Here is a 10000-nt window from a genome sequence, read left to right as displayed (position 1 = left end):
CTACAACATCAACTACAACATCAACTACAACACCAACTACAGTTCACTGCTACTGAGATCTAGAACTACAACATCAACTACAACATCAACTACAACACCAACTACAACATCAACTACAACATCAACTACAACATCAACTACAACATCAACTACAACATCAACTACAACATCAACTACAACATCAACTACAACATCAACTACAACATCAACTACAGTTCACTGCTACTGAGATCTAGAACTACAACATCAACTACAACATCAACTACAACATCAACTACAACATCAACTACAACATCAACTACAACATCAACTACAACATCAACTACAGTTCACTGCTACTGAGATCTAGAACTACAACATCAACTACAACATCAACTACAACATCAACTACAACATCAACTACAGTTCACTGCTACTGAGATCTAGAACTACAACATCAACTACAACACCAACTACAACATCAACTACAACATCAACTACAGTTCACTACTACTGAGATCTAGAACTACAACATCAACTACAACACCAACTACAACATCAACTACAACATCAACTACAACATCAACTACAACATCAACTACAGTTAACTGCTACTGAGATCTAGAACTACAACACCAACTACAACACCAACTACAACATCAACTACAACATCAACTACAGTTCACTGCTACTGAGATCTAGAACTACAACACCAACTACAACACGAACTACAACATCATCTACAACATCAACTACAACATCAACTACAACATCAACTACAGTTCACTGCTACTGAGATCTAGAACTACAACACCAACTACAACACCAACTACAACATCAACTACAACATCAACTACAACACCAACTACAGTTCACTGCTACTGAGATCTAGAACTACAACATCAACTACAACACCAACTACAACATCAACTACAACACCAACTACAACATCAACTACAACATCAACTACAACATCAACTACAACATCAACTACAACATCAACTACAACATCAACTACAACACCAAGTACAGTTCACTACTACTGAGATCTAGAACTACAACATCAACTACAACATCAACTACAACATCAACTCCAACATCAACTACAGTTCACTACTACTGAGATCTAGAACTACAACATCAACTACAACCTCAACTACAGTTCACTGCTACTGAGATCTAGAACTACAACATCAACTACAGTTCACTGCTACTGAGATCTAGAACTACAACATCAACTACAACATCAACTACAACATCAACTACAGTTCACTGCTACTGAGATCTAGAACTACAACATCAACTACAACATCAACTACAACATCAACTACAACATCAACTACAACATCAACTACAACATCAACTACAGTTCACTGCTACTGAGATCTAGAACTACAACATCAACTACAACACCAACTACAACATCAACTACAACATCAACTACAGTTCACTACTACTGAGATCTAGAACTACAACACCAACTACAACCTCAACTACAGTTCACTACTACTGAGATCTAGAACTACAACATCAACTACAACATCAACTACAACATCAACTACAACACCAACTACAGTTCACTGCTACTGAGATCTAGAACTACAACATCAACTACAACATCAACTACAACATCAACTACAACACCAACTACAGTTCACTGCTACTGAGATCTAGAACTACAACATCAACTACAACATCAACTACAACACCAACTACAGTTCACTGCTACTGAGATCTAGATCTACAACATCAACTACAACACCAACTACAGTTCACTACTACTGAGATCTAGAACTACAACATCAACTACAACATCAACTACAACATCATCTACAACATCAACTACAACATCAACTACAACATCAACTACAACACCAACTACAACATCAACTACAACATCAACTACAACACCAACTACAGTTCACTGCTACTGAGATCTAGAACTACAACATCAACTACAACATCAACTACAACACCAACTACAACATCAACTACAACATCAACTACAACATCAACTACAACATCAACTACAACATCAACTACAACATCAACTACAACATCAACTACAACATCAACTACAACATCAACTACAGTTCACTGCTACTGAGATCTAGAACTACAACATCAACTACAACATCAACTACAACATCAACTACAACATCAACTACAACATCAACTACAACATCAACTACAACATCAACTACAGTTCACTGCTACTGAGATCTAGAACTACAACATCAACTACAACATCAACTACAACATCAACTACAACATCAACTACAGTTCACTGCTACTGAGATCTAGAACTACAACATCAACTACAACACCAACTACAACATCAACTACAACATCAACTACAGTTCACTACTACTGAGATCTAGAACTACAACATCAACTACAACACCAACTACAACATCAACTACAACATCAACTACAACATCAACTACAACATCAACTACAGTTAACTGCTACTGAGATCTAGAACTACAACACCAACTACAACACCAACTACAACATCAACTACAACATCAACTACAGTTCACTGCTACTGAGATCTAGAACTACAACACCAACTACAACACGAACTACAACATCATCTACAACATCAACTACAACATCAACTACAACATCAACTACAGTTCACTGCTACTGAGATCTAGAACTACAACACCAACTACAACACCAACTACAACATCAACTACAACATCAACTACAACACCAACTACAGTTCACTGCTACTGAGATCTAGAACTACAACATCAACTACAACACCAACTACAACATCAACTACAACACCAACTACAACATCAACTACAACATCAACTACAACATCAACTACAACATCAACTACAACATCAACTACAACATCAACTACAACACCAAGTACAGTTCACTACTACTGAGATCTAGAACTACAACATCAACTACAACATCAACTACAACATCAACTCCAACATCAACTACAGTTCACTACTACTGAGATCTAGAACTACAACATCAACTACAACCTCAACTACAGTTCACTGCTACTGAGATCTAGAACTACAACATCAACTACAGTTCACTGCTACTGAGATCTAGAACTACAACATCAACTACAACATCAACTACAACATCAACTACAGTTCACTGCTACTGAGATCTAGAACTACAACATCAACTACAACATCAACTACAACATCAACTACAACATCAACTACAACATCAACTACAACATCAACTACAACATCAACTACAGTTCACTGCTACTGAGATCTAGAACTACAACATCAACTACAACATCAACTACAACATCAACTACAGTTCACTGCTACTGAGATCTAGAACTACAACATCAACTACAACATCAACTACAACATCAACTACAACACCAACTACAACACCAACTACAACATCAACTACAGTTCACTACTACTGAGATCTAGAACTACAACATCAACTACAGTTCACTACTACTGAGATCTAGAACTACAACATCAACTACAACATCAACTACAACATCAACTACAACACCAACTACAGTTCACTACTACTGAGATCTAGAACTACAACATCAACTACAACATCAACTACAGTTCACTGCTACTGAGATCTAGAACTACAACATCAACTACAACATCAACTACAACATCAACTACAGTTCACTACTACTGAGATCTAGAACTACAACATCAACTACAACATCAACTACAGTTCACTGCTACTGAGATCTAGAACTACAACACCAACTACAACATCAACTACAACATCAACTACAACACCAACTACAACATCAACTACAACATCAACTACAACACCAACTACAACATCAACTACAACATCAACTACAACATCAACTACAGTTCACTGCTACTGAGATCTAGAACTACAACACCAACTACAACACCAACTACAGTTCACTACTACTGAGATCTAGAACTACAACATCAACTACAACATCAACTACAACATCAACTACAACATCAACTACAACATCAACTACAACATCAACTACAACATCAACTACAACACCAACTACAGTTCACTACTACTGAGATCTAGAACTACAACATCAACTACAACATCAACTACAACATCAACTACAGTTCACTACTACTGAGCTCTAGAACTACAACATCAACTACAACATCAACTACAACACCAACTACAACATCAACTACAACATCAACTACAACATCAACTACAGTTCACTGCTACTGAGATCTAGAACTACAACATCAACTACAACATCAACTACAACATCAACTACAACATCAACTACAGTTCACTACTACTGAGATCTAGAACTACAACATCAACTACAACATCAACTACAACATCAACTACAACATCAACTACAACATCAACTACAACATCAACTACAACATCAACTACAGTTCACTGCTACTGAGATCTAGAACTACAACAAACTACAACATCAACTACAACATCAACTACTGTTCACTGCTACTGAGATCTAGAACTACAACAAACTACAACATCAACTACAACATCAACTACAACATCAACTACAACATCAACTACAACATCAACTACAACACCAACTACAACACCAACTACAACATCAACTACAACATCAACTACAACATCAACTACAGTTCACTACTACTGAGATCTAGAACTACAACATCAACTACAACATCAACTACAACATCAACTACAACATCAACTACAACACCAACTACAACATCAACTACAGTTCACTACTACTGAGATCTAGAACTACAACATCAACTACAACATCAACTACAACATCAACTACAACATCAACTACAACATCAACTACAACATAAACTACAGTTCACTACTACTGAGATCTAGAACTACAACATCAACTACAACACCAACTACAACATCAACTACAACATCAACTACAACATCAACTACAACACCAACTACAACATCAACTACAACATCAACTACAACATCAACTACAACACCAACTACAACATCAACTACAACACCAACTACAATATCAACTACAACATCAACTACAACATCAACTACAGTTCACTACTACTGAGATCTAGAACTACAACATCAACTACAACATCAACTACAGTTCACTGCTACTGAGATCTAGAACTACAACACCAACTACAACATCAACTACAACATCAACTACAACACCAACTACAACATCAACTACAACATCAACTACAACACCAACTACAACATCAACTACAACATCAACTACAACATCAACTACAGTTCACTGCTACTGAGATCTAGAACTACAACACCAACTACAACACCAACTACAGTTCACTACTACTGAGATCTAGAACTACAACATCAACTACAACATCAACTACAACATCAACTACAACATCAACTACAACATCAACTACAACATCAACTACAACATCAACTACAACATCAACTACAACATCAACTACAACACCAACTACAGTTCACTACTACTGAGATCTAGAACTACAACATCAACTACAACATCAACTACAACATCAACTACAGTTCACTACTACTGAGCTCTAGAACTACAACATCAACTACAACATCAACTACAACACCAACTACAACATCAACTACAACATCAACTACAACATCAACTACAGTTCACTGCTACTGAGATCTAGAACTACAACATCAACTACAACATCAACTACAACATCAACTACAACATCAACTACAGTTCACTACTACTGAGATCTAGAACTACAACATCAACTACAACATCAACTACAACATCAACTACAACATCAACTACAACATCAACTACAACATCAACTACAACATCAACTACAACATCAACTACAGTTCACTGCTACTGAGATCTAGAACTACAACAAACTACAACATCAACTACAACATCAACTACAACATCAACTACTGTTCACTGCTACTGAGATCTAGAACTACAACAAACTACAACATCAACTACAACATCAACTACAACATCAACTACAACATCAACTACAACATCAACTACAACACCAACTACAACACCAACTACAACATCAACTACAACATCAACTACAACATCAACTACAGTTCACTACTACTGAGATCTAGAACTACAACATCAACTACAACATCAACTACAACATCAACTACAACATCAACTACAACACCAACTACAACATCAACTACAGTTCACTACTACTGAGATCTAGAACTACAACATCAACTACAACATCAACTACAACATCAACTACAACATCAACTACAACATCAACTACAACATAAACTACAGTTCACTACTACTGAGATCTAGAACTACAACATCAACTACAACACCAACTACAACTACAACATCAACTACAACATCAACTACAACATCAACTACAACACCAACTACAACATCAACTACAACATCAACTACAACATCAACTACAACACCAACTACAACATCAACTACAACACCAACTACAACATCAACTACAACATCAACTACAACATCAACTACAGTTCACTGCTACTGAGCTCTAGAACTACAACATCAACTACAACATCAACTACAGTTCACTACTACTGAGATCTAGAACTACAACATCAACTACAACATCAACTACAACATCAACTACAACATCAACTACAACATCATCTACAACATCAACTACAACATCAACTACAACATCAACTACAGTTCACTGCTACTGAGCTCTAGAACTACAACATCAACTACAGTTCACTACTACTGAGATCTAGAACTACAACATCAACTACAACATCAACTACAACATCAACTACAACATCAACTACAACATCAACTACAGTTCACTGCTACTGAGATCTAGAACTACAACATCAACTACAACATCTACTACAACATAAACTACAACATCAACTACAACATCAACTACAGTTCACTGCTACTGAGATCTAGAACTACAACATCAACTACAACATCAACTACAACATCAACTACAACATCAACTACAACATCAACTACAACATCAACTACAGTTCACTGCTACTGAGCTCTAGAACTACAACATCAACTACAGTTCACTACTACTGAGATCTAGAACTACAACATCAACTACAACATCAACTACAACATCAACTACAACATCAACTACAGTTCACTGCTACTGAGATCTAGAACTACAACATCAACTACAACATCAACTACAGTTCACTACTACTGAGATCTGGAACTACAACATCAACTACAACATCAACTACAACATCAACTACAACATCAACTACAGTTCACTGCTACTGAGATCTAGAACTACAACATCAACTACAACATCAACTACAGTTCACTGCTACTGAGATCTAGAACTACAACATCAACTACAACATCAACTACAACATCAACTACAACATCAACTACAACATCAACTACAACATCAACTACAACATCAACTACAACACCAACTACAACATCAACTACAACATCAACTACAGTTCACTGCTACTGAGATCTAGAACTACAACATCAACTACAACATCAACTACAACATCAACTACAGTTCACTGCTACTGAGATCTAGAACTACAACATCAACTACAACATCAACTACAACATCAACTACAACACCAACTACAACACCAACTACAACATCAACTACAGTTCACTACTACTGAGATCTAGAACTACAACATCAACTACAGTTCACTACTACTGAGATCTAGAACTACAACATCAACTACAACATCAACTACAACATCAACTACAACACCAACTACAGTTCACTACTACTGAGATCTAGAACTACAACATCAACTACAACATCAACTACAGTTCACTGCTACTGAGATCTAGAACTACAACATCAACTACAACATCAACTACAACATCAACTACAACATCAACTACAACACCAACTACAACATCAACTACAACACCAACTACAACATCAACTACAACATCAACTACAACATCAACTACAGTTCACTACTACTGAGATCTAGAACTACAACATCAACTACAGTTCACTACTACTGAGATCTAGAACTACAACATCAACTACAGTTCACTACTACTGAGATCTAGAACTACAACATCAACTACAACATCAACTACAACATCAACTACAACATCAACTACAACACCAACTACAACATCAACTACAACATCAACTACAACACCAACTACAACATCAACTACAACACCAACTACAACATCAACTACAACATCAACTACAACATCAACTACAGTTCACTACTACTGAGATCTAGAACTACAACATCAACTACAGTTCACTACTACTGAGATCTAGAACTACAACATCAACTACAGTTCACTACTACTGAGATCTAGAACTACAACATCAACTACAACATCAACTACAACATCAACTACAACATCAACTACAACACCAACTACAACATCAACTACAGTTCACTGCTACTGAGATCTAGAACTACAACATCAACTACAACATCAACTACAGTTCACTGCTACTGAGATCTAGAACTACAACATCAACTACAACATCAACTACAACATCAACTACAACATCAACTACAACACCAACTACAACATCAACTACAACATCAACTACAGTTCACTGCTACTGAGATCTAGAACTACAACATCAACTACAACATCAACTACAACATCAACTACAGTTCACTGCTACTGAGATCTAGAACTACAACATCAACTACAACATCAACTACAACATCAACTACAACACCAACTACAACACCAACTACAACATCAACTACAGTTCACTACTACTGAGATCTAGAACTACAACATCAACTACAGTTCACTACTACTGAGATCTAGAACTACAACATCAACTACAACATCAACTACAACATCAACTACAACACCAACTACAGTTCACTACTACTGAGATCTAGAACTACAACATCAACTACAACATCAACTACAGTTCACTGCTACTGAGATCTAGAACTACAACATCAACTACAACATCAACTACAACACCAACTACAACATCAACTACAACATCAACTACAACACCAACTACAACATCAACTACAACACCAACTACAACATCAACTACAACATCAACTACAACATCAACTACAGTTCACTACTACTGAGATCTAGAACTACAACATCAACTACAGTTCACTACTACTGAGATCTAGAACTACAACATCAACTACAGTTCACTACTACTGAGATCTAGAACTACAACATCAACTACAACATCAACTACAACATCAACTACAACATCAACTACAACACCAACTACAGTTCACTGCTACTGAGATCTAGAACTACAACATCAACTACAACATCAACTACAACACCAACTACAACATCAACTACAACACCAACTACAACATCATCTACAACATCAACTACAACATCAACTACAACATCAACTACAACATCAACTACAACACCAACTACAGTTCACTGCTACTGAGATCTAGAACTACAACATCAACTACAACATCAATGTCTTAATGTGTTGTAGTACTCAGTGTTAGTGTGTTGTAGTTCTTAATGTGTTGTAGTACTCAGTATTAGTTTGTTGTAGTTCTCAGAATTAGTGTGTTGTACTACTCAGTATAAGTGTGTTGTAGTACTCAGTATTAGTGTGGTGTAGTACTCAGTGTGTTGTAGTACTCAGTATTAGTGTGTTGTAGTACTCAGTATCAGTGTGGTGTAGTACTCAATGTGTTGTAGTACTCTGTATTAGTGTGATGTAGTACTCAGTGTATTGTAGTACTCAGTATTTGTGTGGTGTAGTACTCAATGTGTTGTAGTACTCAGTATTAGTGTGGTGTAGTACTCAGTGTGTTGTAGTACTCAGTTTTAGTGTGGTGTAGTACTCAGTGTGGTGTAGTAATCTGTATCAGTGTATTGTAGTACTCAGTATTAGTGTGGTGTAGTTCTCAGTATCAGTGTGTTGTAGTACTCCGTATTAGTGTGTTGTAGTACTCAGTATTAGTGTGTTGTAGTGCTCAGTATTAGTGTGTTGTAGTACTCAGTATTAGTGTGTTGTAGCACTCAGTATTAGTGTGGTGTAGTACTCAGTATTAGTGTGTTGTAGTGCTCAGTATTAGTGTGTTGTAGTACTCAGTATTAGTGTGTTGTAGTACTCAGTATTAGTGTGTT

General features: G+C 36.4%; 1 protein-coding gene across 2 annotated transcripts in view; it reads right to left on the bottom strand.

Annotated features, from left to right (window-relative positions):
* grapa (GRB2 related adaptor protein a) overlaps positions 1-10000 on the bottom strand; it is a 34597-nt gene that overhangs the window by 23045 nt on the left and 1552 nt on the right. The gene's annotated exons all lie outside the window — the stretch shown is intronic.

The sequence above is a fragment of the Oncorhynchus mykiss genome, chromosome 13 (assembly GCF_057628025.1).
Source record: "Oncorhynchus mykiss isolate SJ-2025 chromosome 13, ASM5762802v1, whole genome shotgun sequence".
NCBI classification, from domain to species: Eukaryota; Metazoa; Chordata; class Actinopteri; order Salmoniformes; family Salmonidae; genus Oncorhynchus; species Oncorhynchus mykiss.
Note: the sequence above shows the minus strand (reverse complement) of the source record. Positions and strands in the feature narration are given on the sequence as shown.